The sequence below is a fragment of the Petaurus breviceps genome, unplaced genomic scaffold, assembly GCF_028583685.1.
Source record: "Petaurus breviceps papuanus isolate PSGF00001 unplaced genomic scaffold, PetGlider_PUasm1.0 187, whole genome shotgun sequence".
Classification (NCBI taxonomy): Eukaryota; Metazoa; Chordata; class Mammalia; order Diprotodontia; family Petauridae; genus Petaurus; species Petaurus breviceps.
The window spans coordinates 17,941,917-17,954,007 of record NW_027185799.1 but is presented as its reverse complement, the minus strand read 5'-3'; the positions used below and the strand labels follow the sequence as shown (position 1 = coordinate 17,954,007).

At 35.0% G+C, this 12,091-nt stretch overlaps 1 non-coding gene across 1 annotated transcript; it reads left to right on the top strand.

The window, feature by feature from the left end:
- Nucleotides 1–4,346: 4,346 nt before the first annotated feature.
- Nucleotides 4,347–4,481, top strand: LOC138163267 (small nucleolar RNA SNORA70). Its single transcript, XR_011168862.1, has one exon. It is a non-coding gene; the product is annotated as a small nucleolar RNA SNORA70 (small nucleolar RNA).
- The last annotated feature ends 7,610 nt before the right edge of the window (nt 4,482–12,091 follow it).

The following is a 12,091-nucleotide window of genomic DNA, read 5'->3' as shown; positions in this document are numbered from 1 at the left end:
ATATTCTTTAAAAGTATTTAAAAACATGTAGGATTTTATCCATTTCTGCAACTGTTTTTTTTCCACTGTAGCTATGCAGTTTCACATAATACCTAACCCAGTTTCCTTGTATTGAGTATCATGCACTTGAAACTACAAAGAATTTCTGGCAATTTCAAAAGAATCATCCATTTCATAAATGGAAGGTTTCACTACTTGGAGACTGACAGCACTCTGACATCAAAAGCAACTTGGGCTTCTAGGGTTTGGTTTTGTTATGCTAATGAAAGTACTAGTAACAAGAAGTTCAATTAATCTCTCGGATGAATGTCTTTCACAAGATTTTACTTCCCTTTCATCCCAGGTAGTTAAGTAACCTGTGAAGAATTTATGGTTACAAGAAGGGGAAAAAAATGAGCAGTTAGTATGCATCATGTATATGTAAGCATAGTTATATGTACTATGTAATTGTATTATATATAAGCAAAAATATATGTAATATATGTAAGCACAATTCTCTTATCTGTATGAGGTATTTCTTGGTTGGAAATACCTGAATTTTTAAAAAAAAAATTCACTGTGAGACAGTTCATCCTTCTAGTGTTAACCCATAAGGATCCTCAGACCAGATTGCTAATCTGAGAGTTGTTGTTGAGTATAATGATTCACAAAGTGAGGCTTTAGAATATTTTCATGTCTCCAAAGGTTTGACTATCCACTTAGCCAAGTAATTTTCCCTTTCCACAGGAGCACTAGGCGAAAAGACAATGAAAGACACCAAAGAGTGCTGCTAGAACCAGTCATTTTTCCTTAGGGATAAAAAAAATACTGAATGTGAAGTCAATGATGATTGAGATCAATAGGTCCATTTCTGTATTTGCCAACCAGGTCTGACATGGAAATAGCACATGGGATAGAAAAAACTGGAATATATTATCAGTTTATAGCATCGTTTCTGCCAGAAACAATGGAGACAGAACTTGTTGATTCAGTATACATTATATATTGAGTGGTAAAAACAGCAATAGTAATATCCATTTGATCCACCAAATATCTATACTACTTTACAATTTATGAAGCATTTTCTCAAAACAACTCTGGTAGGTAAGTACTACAAAAAATTTCAAAGATTTACACCATGAGGTCTTTGGCTTTTTATATCATGTACCCCTTTGGGCAATCTGAAAAAGCTAATAAACCCCTTCTAATAAAGTTGTTTTTTTAAAGAGTAAAGGATAAAGTACATTGTACTGTTAAAATGTTTTATTTTGAAATGCAGTTATCAAAATATTAAACAACAAAAAAGGATTCACCAATACCAGATTAAGCACCTCTGGTCTAAAGGAATTTTAAAATATCATCTAGTTCTACCTTCCCCAAAAGAAACAATTTAGAATATGTTTGAACTTTACACAGCTGTATTGAGGACCTATGATTCCTTTTAATCTGAGGTATTCCCATTGTAGAAATCCCCTTCCTCAATGCAAGTCACAAGCCATCACTGACCTATCTGCTGAATTGCATACTAACTACCCCAATGTCTCAGATGCTATCTTGACTATGAATATTTTGAAAGTACTATCCTTTGTTAGCTCATCATCCTTGTCATACCCCATCATGATGGGTATGCCATAACATTATGTGTTATTCCCTCTTAGACATATCAAATTGGATTCCTAGGAGACATTTGAAACTCCATATGTCAAAACACAATTAATTATTTATCCCACTCCCAATCCATAGTACTTCTAATCTTCCCTATTACTACCAAAGGTACTCTAATCATTTGATTCTCCCAGGTTCATAATCTCAGCATTCTTCTTGAATCCTGACTTTCCTGCATTCCATATAGCTGATCAGTTCACAAATTTTGTTATTTCTACCTTCAAAATATCTCTCTCATTCAGCATCATCTCTCTAATCCTGCAGCTGCTACCTTAGTTCAGGCACACATTACATCTTGCCTGTTATAATATTCTCTTAGTTGATGGCCCTGCCTTAAGTCTCTCCCTACTCTAGTCTATCCTAAACACTGCAGCTAAAGTAATCCTCTTTAAATGCTGATCTGACCATGTTATCCTCCTAGTCAATCAACTTTAACATCTCTCTTTTGCTTCCAGGATCAAATATAATCCCTTTGGTTTAGTTTGTAAAGCCCTCCTAAACCTATCCCAATTTACTCTTCAACTCCATTGGACTTTATACTCACATTCATACTCTTGAGATCTAGCCAAACTGACCTTTCCTTTTTTCTTCATACAAGATATTTCATCCTCTATCCTTTCTGCTTTGTACTGGTTCTTCCTCATACCCTGAAAGGACTTTCTCCTTGATTCTCTCATGGAATCCCTGTCTTGGTTCAAGACTCAGTTCAATGGCTACCTTTGACAAGAAACCTTTCCTGATCACCCTCCCTGCTAGGGTCATCCCTCGCAACCTATCTTGCATTTAATAATTTCATATGTATGTGTTTATTCCCTCTTTATTCTGTATGTACTTATATATGTCTTTACCCAGAAAATCCCCAAATGAGGTCACCAAGAGTTGGACATGACAGAATGATTCAGCAACAATTTATTTATGAACCTGTTGTTTTTCCCATTTTAAGGTTAATTTCTTTGTGAACAGAAATGTCCACTTTCTTTGTATTTGTATTCCATGTGTCCCAGAGCATATACAAACTTAGGTCTTAATAAATTTTTGATTTAGTAGCAGATAATTGTGATATGCAGAAACATATGGAAAACATGTATAATTCAAATCCTAAGCTATTTCAAATGTTATGCAAGCAACATTGGCTGTACAAATAAACAGATTCCCCAAATCTAATTTACTCATTTTCTATGTTGACCCTTTAATCTATTTCAAATCACATAACTTTAGGCAGTTCCATAGGGTAAATATATCCTCTATAACCTAACTGTCACAAGAAGAAGAGATTCTTTCCCTTCTTTTTCTACAGGTACCTATTCAGCATTTCTGTTTGGCCTAGTTTCACTTTACTTTTATGGCTCCCAATATGGTGAGACATAGCAAGCAGTTAGCCCTTTTGTACCTGACCAGCCCCAGATTTGACCAAAGCCAATAAAATAAATCACTACAGACTTGCACCTAGTAGGAAATTAACATCCCTTGGCCAAATGATAGGGTGAAAAAACCTGGACGATAATGCTGTGTAAGTCATTAGGTCTGTGGATGTCATTTCTGTACCCTGTAAATTGTGGGATTCATCATTTCTCTGGCAGCAGAGAACTAGTCCTTAGTGGGCTTTATAATAAAGAATACAAACAATACATTATAGTTGCCCAGGAGTCTAGTGAATTCTGACATACCCCTACTAGGATGATCCTTTTAGAGGTCTTGAAAAGACCTTGATACTTTAATATCATTAGGGACCAGGGAGTATTTGGGGGACTTAATGTGACAGAAAGAAGAAAGGCAATACAGATTCCTACAGCCTAGAAGGTACTTACTTAAAAAAATAGTTTTCAATCTTCCTAAAGATATTGAATGAGAAATACATTAAACAGACATTCCCTCAAAAACAGCCTCAAACCAGCCAGATTATTTCCCTCTCTTTCCATATTTTTTGCATGTATTACATTGATCTTTTTCATTTACTTCTATGATTATGTGACAACTCTAAGTGGATTCTGGGAGCACATTTTTCAAAGCATATACACAATTAGGCAGCAGAAAGCAGCCTACCTTAGTTTTGTGTGAAAATTGTCCCTCAGTGTTATGAACAAGTTGGCATCTATTTCAAAAGACTACAAATATTCACTTTTATATAAACTGAGAATGAAATAGCATGGGGGAAAGGAGCTGACAGATAATCCACAGATCTCATTTTTACCCTTTAGGTTTAATATTTTTCCCTGACAAATTTTTATAAAAACTGTTAATAAGATACAATGCTGACTAGTTTTCAGTTCTGACTCTATATTTTCTCTCTCTCTCTCCTCCATATGTTGGTAGAGGTGCTAACAAGTGATGAAATGACCTGGCCAAAGGCAGGCAGAAATGAAAAAAAAAAAAACAATATGTAGGAGAAACCAATTAGGATCTCAGAATGTCAGGGGTGGAATGGGGCCACAGAGGTCAGCTTGTTCAAGTACCTCATCTAATAAGTGATGATTCTAAAACGCAAAGAAAGGAAATGCCCTCTCCAAGGTCACACAGAGTTCAATGGAATATCTGCTTTCTTTGAGTACAACTCTGCAAAATGATGACCAAATCTCTCTCTCTGCCTGCTGACACTATACTACCCAGGTACTTATAGGCTCCAAGGACTCTGTCTGTCACTCTAAAGGTCATATTCAATTTTTTTTGCTATAATATCAAATCTATTGCTCAATCCTATCATTTTACAAATCAACAAATTAAGCAATCCAATTATTTCAGAGTGGGACTGGTGTGCAATGGTTGTAGACAGCATTTCCCTGGTTGTATGAGTACCTTGCTCCTCATACAGGGTACTCCTAGAATTTTTTTAAACTGTGGGTTTCAACCCCATAGGGTCACAACCCACAGTTTAAGAAGTGCTGAAGAGATAATGAGTGGAAAAAGTTTAAGAAACCCATGGCCCTCAGAAACTCTTTTGTCTCAGCTAAAGCAACTTAGCTAAGAATAAGAAAGCACCTACCTCACAGAATTTGAAACGAAAGCTTCTTAATCCTCTACTATATTTCCTACTTCCCTAGGCTGTAGACTGTCACACAGGTGCCTTTGGGAAGCCCAGGGATACTATATTCCATGAACACATGGGCCAAGCTCTCATGTTGATTCAAACTAAGATCCAGAATAAAGAACATGTGATTGAATCTTTGCATAGAGCCAAGTTTAAGTTCTCTGGCTGCTAGAAGATCCATATCTCTAAGAAAAGGGGTTTCACCAATTTCAGTATTGATCAGTTGGAGGATATGATAGTTGAAAAGCATCTCATTCCTGATGGCTGTCAGACTAAATACATCTCCAAACTGGGCTCTTTGGACAAATGGAAGGCACTCCATTCATGAGGTCTGTGTTCTTTTGACATCTACCTTTCACAAACTAGATACTAACTAGATAAACTAGATACTGCTACTTGAGGGAAAAAATGAATTATTTTTTTATTGTAATTTTTAATTCAAAAATTAGTAATGATTAATTGATCACCTATGCTTAAGGTATCATGCTGAAATAGGGCAGAAGAGAGAGATTTGTATGAAGGAAGGACTACTAAAAAGTCTTCTACAAAAATATTGCAAGGAAATTCTAATCTATCTAGAGAGAATGAACCATTCACATGAAAAGAGAGAAAATATAATAAATGACATTAAAATGACATACAATGAGAGCCATGGGGCTTAAAAGAGAAGAGAGATCCCTGGTAGTTTTTGTCATCTTTGAAGACTAGTGGCATCATCATTCTTGAATTAAAAGAGATCTCAGTGGCCATCTCTCCAAAGTCTTCATTTTACAGATATAAGAAAAGAGTACCAGAGAGATTATGCATCTTGCCAAAGGTCACAAGTGGAAAAACTGTGCTTTGAAACCAGGGTTTCTGATGACAAACTCAATACTTTCTCCACGTGCCCCATTGATTCTATAACAGAGAAGTGGAAATTTGAGTTGATCCTGGAAGGATGAATAGGATTTGGATAAGTGAAAAGTAATGAGAACGCAATTCTGAATGGAAGAAGGAGAATAAGTAGTGTCTCAAAGGAAGGCAACAGCAAAGAGTAAAACATATTGAGACTCTGGGAAATAAGACTAATTTGATGATGGTTCAGCTTTCAGTGTGGGTCTTGATAGGGAAGCCTGGAAAAGTAAATGAGAAGCTAATAATGGCAGGGCTTTGAACTCCAGGCTAAATAAATTACATATTATTAGGAAACCATTGGAGGTTTTTAAGTAGGGGAGGGATATGATGAAACTTGTGATTAGGTAAAAGAATCTGGCACTCCACAAGATAGATTGGAAGGAGAAAGGATTAAACACAGAGATAGCAATTAGAGAATGCTTATAATAGCCCAGGCATGAAGTGATATGGGTTTGAACACAGTGAGCTAAAGTAGGAAGGAACCAGGGGAAAAGTGAGTGAAGTTATGGAGAAAAAAAATTGATAGGATTTGGTGGTTGGAAATGAAAGTTAGGGAGTAGAGAGAATAAAAGATTTCCTTCCTGGCTTGTGGGGAAAAAGACTTGGAAAATAGTGGCACCTGAAAATACCTCAAATTTTCCATCTGGCCACCTGGTACAAAAAGGTGGCAAAGTGAATAGAGTGCCAGGCCTGGAATCAAGAAAATTTATCTTTCTGAGTTCAAATCTGGCCTCACACACTGACTAGCTGTGTGACCCCGGGCAAGTCACTTAACCCTGTTTGCCTCTGTTTTCTCCTCTGCAAAATAAGAATGAGAAGGAGATGATAAACAACTCCAGTGTATTTGCCAAGAAAACCTCAAATGGGTTAGAAAGAGTTAGACAAAAAGAAAGAACTGAAAACATCAATATGCTTTCCCCACACTCTACTTGGAATTACATTCTCACTCTACTTCATCTATGCAAATGGATGAGGAGAAAGATGATTAGTTTGTTAAGCAAATGAAGCACCTTATCAGTACCTCCAAACTACCTTTCCTGACAGCATTTTGCTGAGAAAACTCTACTCAATTATAATTATTTGCCTGTTTAAGTTTGGGGCTGAGAACAACTGAAGAGTTTGTATGGCCATTATGGAAGAAGCTGGGAAGAGGGATTTAAAAAAAAAAAAAACATATCTGAACATGAAAAAAAAAAGGAGAAATTAGCCAGATTCTGGCATCTTCCCTGTTTAACTCAATAAGCAGGACTCCCTGAGATCAGGAAGTGTTGTTATTTTTCTACTTAAGAAGAGAGAGTGACAGAGACAGAGAGAGAAAAACAGAGAGAGAAGTGGAGACTAGAACCATCTCCAAACATTAATTACCCTGCTCAAAAAGCTGCCGTTATTACCCTAAGAAGAAATGGCTTTCAGTTTTCCACAATGCATCAGCATGAAGTCTAGCATCTGATATTGTGGTCAATGATACTGGCAGGGATTTTCTTGTGAGTGACAAGCCACAGGTGAGTTTTTCTGAGCTCCTCACTAGGAATAACTTGAGAGAAACTGAATTACCATGACTATTTTTTGTGGATTTATTTTGCCTGCAGACTGTGAGATGCACCAAATAGTTTTATTAATGTTGTTAATTTTGTTCACGTTTAAAAGTCTGATTAAATAGCTATGTACAATGAATGACTGTAACAGCTATCACTGAGGATTATATGAGAGGAGTGTGTCCTCGAGTAAGATGGGAGCTGAATCATGATATTATTGGATATTTCATATCAAATACTAGAACAACAAAAGAAAAGTAATATCATGCACAGAATCAAGGAGTCAAGGGTTATGTGGAATCCCATTCTCAGGAAAGTAAAGAGCAGAATAAAGAGTTGAGCTGACATAACAAACTACACTCTGTGATTAGGTGGTATAAACAGTATGTTGCATGAACCCACAATGACAGAATATATTCTGGTTCTTATTGCTTAATAGGTTCGTGTACTAGTCACAGAAAACTCCAACATAAAACATACTGTCTGCAATATCTTAGAACTTAAGATGATGGTTGGATGTTGAGGTGTAAATATGAAGGAGGAAAAAAAAATTTAGGAGAGAGAATTTAAGAATTGTTCGGCCATATGAAAGCCAGGATCAAAGAAAGAGCCTAGAAACCATATTTCAAGAAATTACAAAAGAAAACTTCCCTGATATCCTAGAACCAAAAGATAAAATAGGAAATGAAAGACTGCATTAATCACCACCTGAAGAGAATCCCAGAATGAAAACTCCCAGAAACATTATAGTCAAGTTCCAGAGCACAACAGTCAAAGAGAAAATACTTCAAGCAGCCAGAGAGAAACTATTAAAATATCATGGAACCACAATCAAAATCACACAAAATTCAGGAGCCATGTTAAAACATTGAAAGCTTGAACTATGATGTTTGGAAAGGCAAAAAAACTGGAATTACAACCAAGAATAATCTACCCAGAAAAGCTGAATGTAATCCTTCAAGGGGAAAGTGGATTTTTAATGAAATAGAAGATTTTGATGGGGCGGCCAGTAAGCACAGAGAGTAAGAGCACCGGCTCCAGTTTTGGGATGACCTGGGGATCGAATCTGGGCTCCACTTAGCACACACCCAGAAACACCTGACCATGTAACCTTGAGCAAGTTACTTATCCCCAATTGCTTAGGGGAGGCCAGGTGGCTCAGCAAGTAAGAGCACCGGCCCTAGTGTCAGGATGACCTGGGGATCAAATCTGGGCTCAAATACTTAGCACCACACCCAGAAATAACTGGCAGTGTAACCTTGAGCAAGTTACTTAACCCAATTGCAGAAAGAAAGAAAGAAAGAAAGAAAGAAAGAAAGAAAGAAAGAAAGAAAGAAAGAAAGAAAGAAAGAAAGAAAGAAAGAAAGAAAGAAAGAAAGAAAGAAAGAAAGAAAGAGAAGATTTTGAAGCATTCCTGAAGAAAAGGCCAGGGCTGAATAGAAAATTTTCAGTAAAAAACAGGGCTTAAAAGAAGCTTAAAAAGAGAAATCATAATGAATTGAAAAAGGTTAAACTGTCATATGTCTATATGCAAAGATGATACATGTAACTTTTAATAACTTTATCATTATTAGAACAGTTAGGAGGATTCAGTTATATGGAGATGATGTTAAAAATTGAAGGGCAAGAAAAAAAGGATGCTCTGGGAGAAGGGGAAGGGAATAAAATAATGGTGAAAGTTATCTCAAATGAAAAAAAAGTTGTACAAGGAAAAGATCTTACAGTAGAGGGGGAAGGTGGTGAAGCAATGATAAAAAAAAAACCTCAATCCAATATAAATTGCTTCAAAGACAGAAAAAAATACATACACAAACTCGACAAGATACAGAAATATATCATACCCATCAAAGAAGTAAGAGGAGAAGGGAATGGGAGGGAGTGTGATAAAAGGGAGGGCAGATAAAACAAGGCAGCTGTCAAAAGAAAAACTGAATTTAGAGGAGAGACAGGATAAAAAGGAAATTAATATAAGCAGAAGAAAATAGGATGGAGGGAAATGCAGAGTTAGTAAGCATAAATATGAATGTGAATGGAATGAATTCACACATAAAATGGAAGTGGGATTAGAAACCAAAACCCAAAGCTATATTATTTAAAAGAAATACTCTTGAAATAGAGAGGCACAAATAATTTATACAATGGACTACAGCAATATCTATCTTCAACTGAGGTAAAAAAAACAAACAAACCAAAAGGCAGGGGTAGCAAACATGGTCTCACACAAAGAAAAAGGAAAAATAGTCCTAATGAAAAGAGGGAAACAGGTAAACTACATCATGCTTAAAGGAACCATACACAAAGAAATACTATCAATACAAAAACATAGGACCAGATGACATAGCATCCAAATTTTTAAAGAAAAAAATTAAATATATTACAGGAGGAGATAGTAAAACTATACTTATGAGGGCCACCAACATTATCTCTCAGAGATAGATAAATACTACCTTAAAATTTTTAAAAAAGCACTTAACCAGAGGATCTTAGAAAAGTTAGAAATTATAAACCTCAGGAGAAAATTGAATGGGAACAGAACTACGTATACCTTCTTCTGAGCTGTGCATGATACCTTCACAAAAGTTGACCCATGTATTAGGGCATCAAAACCTCACAAAAATGCAGAAAAGCAGAAATATGAAAATCATCCTTTTCAGACCATAATGCAATAAAATTACATTCAACAAAGGACCATGGAAGGATGGATTAAAATTAATTAGAAACAAAATAATCTAATCTTAAAGAATTTTTGTGTCAAAGGACAAATCACAAGCTGCCTTAAATAGTCTCTAAGAAGAGATGAATTTACAATTGAATTCTACCAAACACTTAAGGAACAATTAATCTTAATTCTAGATAAAATATTTGAAAAAATAAGCAAAGAAGAGTACTACAAAATTCCTTTTATGACACAAATATTGTTCATGTATACAAACAAGGGAGAGCAAACGTAGAGAAATTAAATAATAGACCAATTTGCAAAATAAATATCAATACAAAAATTTATTTTGAATAGCAATGAGATTATAGCAAAGATCATACACTATGACCAAGTAGGATTTACACCAGGAATGCAGGATTAGTTTAAGATCTGGAAAACTATAAACATAATTGCCCACACAAATAATGAAAACAACAAAAATTATATGATTATATCAATAGATGCAGAATAGGTATTGACAAAATGCAATAGCCATTCCCATATTAAAAGCCCTAGAAAGCATAGGAATAAATGAAGCTTTCATTAAAATGATAAGAATTATCCATCTAAAACCAAGAGCAAGTATTATCTGTAAAAGAGATAAACTATGTCTTCCCAATAAGATCAGGAGTGAAGGAAGAATTTCATTATCACCACTTTTATTCAGTATTGTATTAGAGATATTGCCTCTAGTAATAAAAGAAAAAGAAATTGAGGCAGTAAAAATAGGCAATGAGGAAACAAAACTATCATGTTTTTCGGATGACATGTTATGCATAAACTAAAAAAACAAAAAGCAAAAAAAAGTTAAAACAATGAACAAGTTAACAGTGTTACAGAATATAAAATAAACACACATAAATCATCAATATTTCTATAGACTGGCAACAAAACCAAGCAGGAAGAGATAAGAAGAGAAATTCCATTTAAAATAACTGCAGACAACAGAAAATATTTGGGAACCTACCTGCCAAGACAAATGCAGAGACTATATGAACACAATTACAAAACATTTTTCACACAAATAAGGTTAGATCTAAACAATTAGAGAAATATTAATTACTTATGAGTGGGTCAGGCCAATATAATAAAAAAGACAATTCTGCCTAAGTTAACTTACTTATTCAGTGCCATACCAATCAAACTACCAAAGAATTATTTTATACCACTAGAAAAAAATAACAAATTTTCTCTGGAAGGACAAAAGGTTAAGAATATTGAGGAAATTAATGAAAATATATGTGACAGAATGTGGCCTAGCAGCACCAGATTTAAAGCAATAATCATTTTTAAAAATCTCATATTAGCTTTATAAAAGTGATGGAGCAGTGGAACAGAGTAAGTACACAACACACAAATAGCATATGACCCTAGCAATTTAGTATTTGATAAATCCAAAGATCCAAACTTTGGGGGTAAGAACTCACCATTGGATAAACATTGCTGGGAATACTGGAAAGCAATTTGTCAGAAACTAGGCACAAACTAACTTTTCACACTCGATTTCAAAATGAGGCCAAAAATGGAAAATAACATAGACATTAAATTAATATTAAGGGCAAATTAGTGCAACATGGGAAAACTGTCTGCAGATCAAGAAGAAATGATAACCAAACAAGAAACAGAGTTGATCTCAAGAAATAAAATGGATAATTTTGATTACATGAAATTTAAAAGCTTTTGCTCAAAGAAATTAATTCACCAAATTAAACAGAAAGCATGTAAACAGTTGCAAATGGAAGTGAGCAGAAGCAGGAGAACATTGTATACTGTAACAAAAATATTACATGAAAGACTTAGCTATTCTGATCAATACAAACAAATGTTTAAAAAGATACAAAAAAGTAAACAAATTACAATGACCACCAATTGCCTGATGAGTTTTCCCATACTGAGTCTCTTTCCCTTACATTGTTCCCAAATATTGATGCCAGATGAGTCTAATACATAGCTCACAAAATGCCACTCCATGATTTAAAAACCTTCCAATGACTCCTCACTGACTCTCAAATAAAGTCCAAATTCCTTAGTATAACATTCAAAATTCCCCACAGTCTGTCTCTAAACTACATTTGTAGCCTTACCTTACATTACTCCCTTTCATATATGCCATGGTCCAACCAAACAAGACTGTATATCTAGCATTTTCCCTACCTTCATTCCTTTATTCATGCTTTTTTTATAGATGAAATGTCCTTCCTAATATCTCAACCTGTAGAAATTCTATTTATATTGCATTGCCAAGCTCAATAAAATTTCCTCTTATTTCTGCTATGTGTCAGGCATTGGATGAAA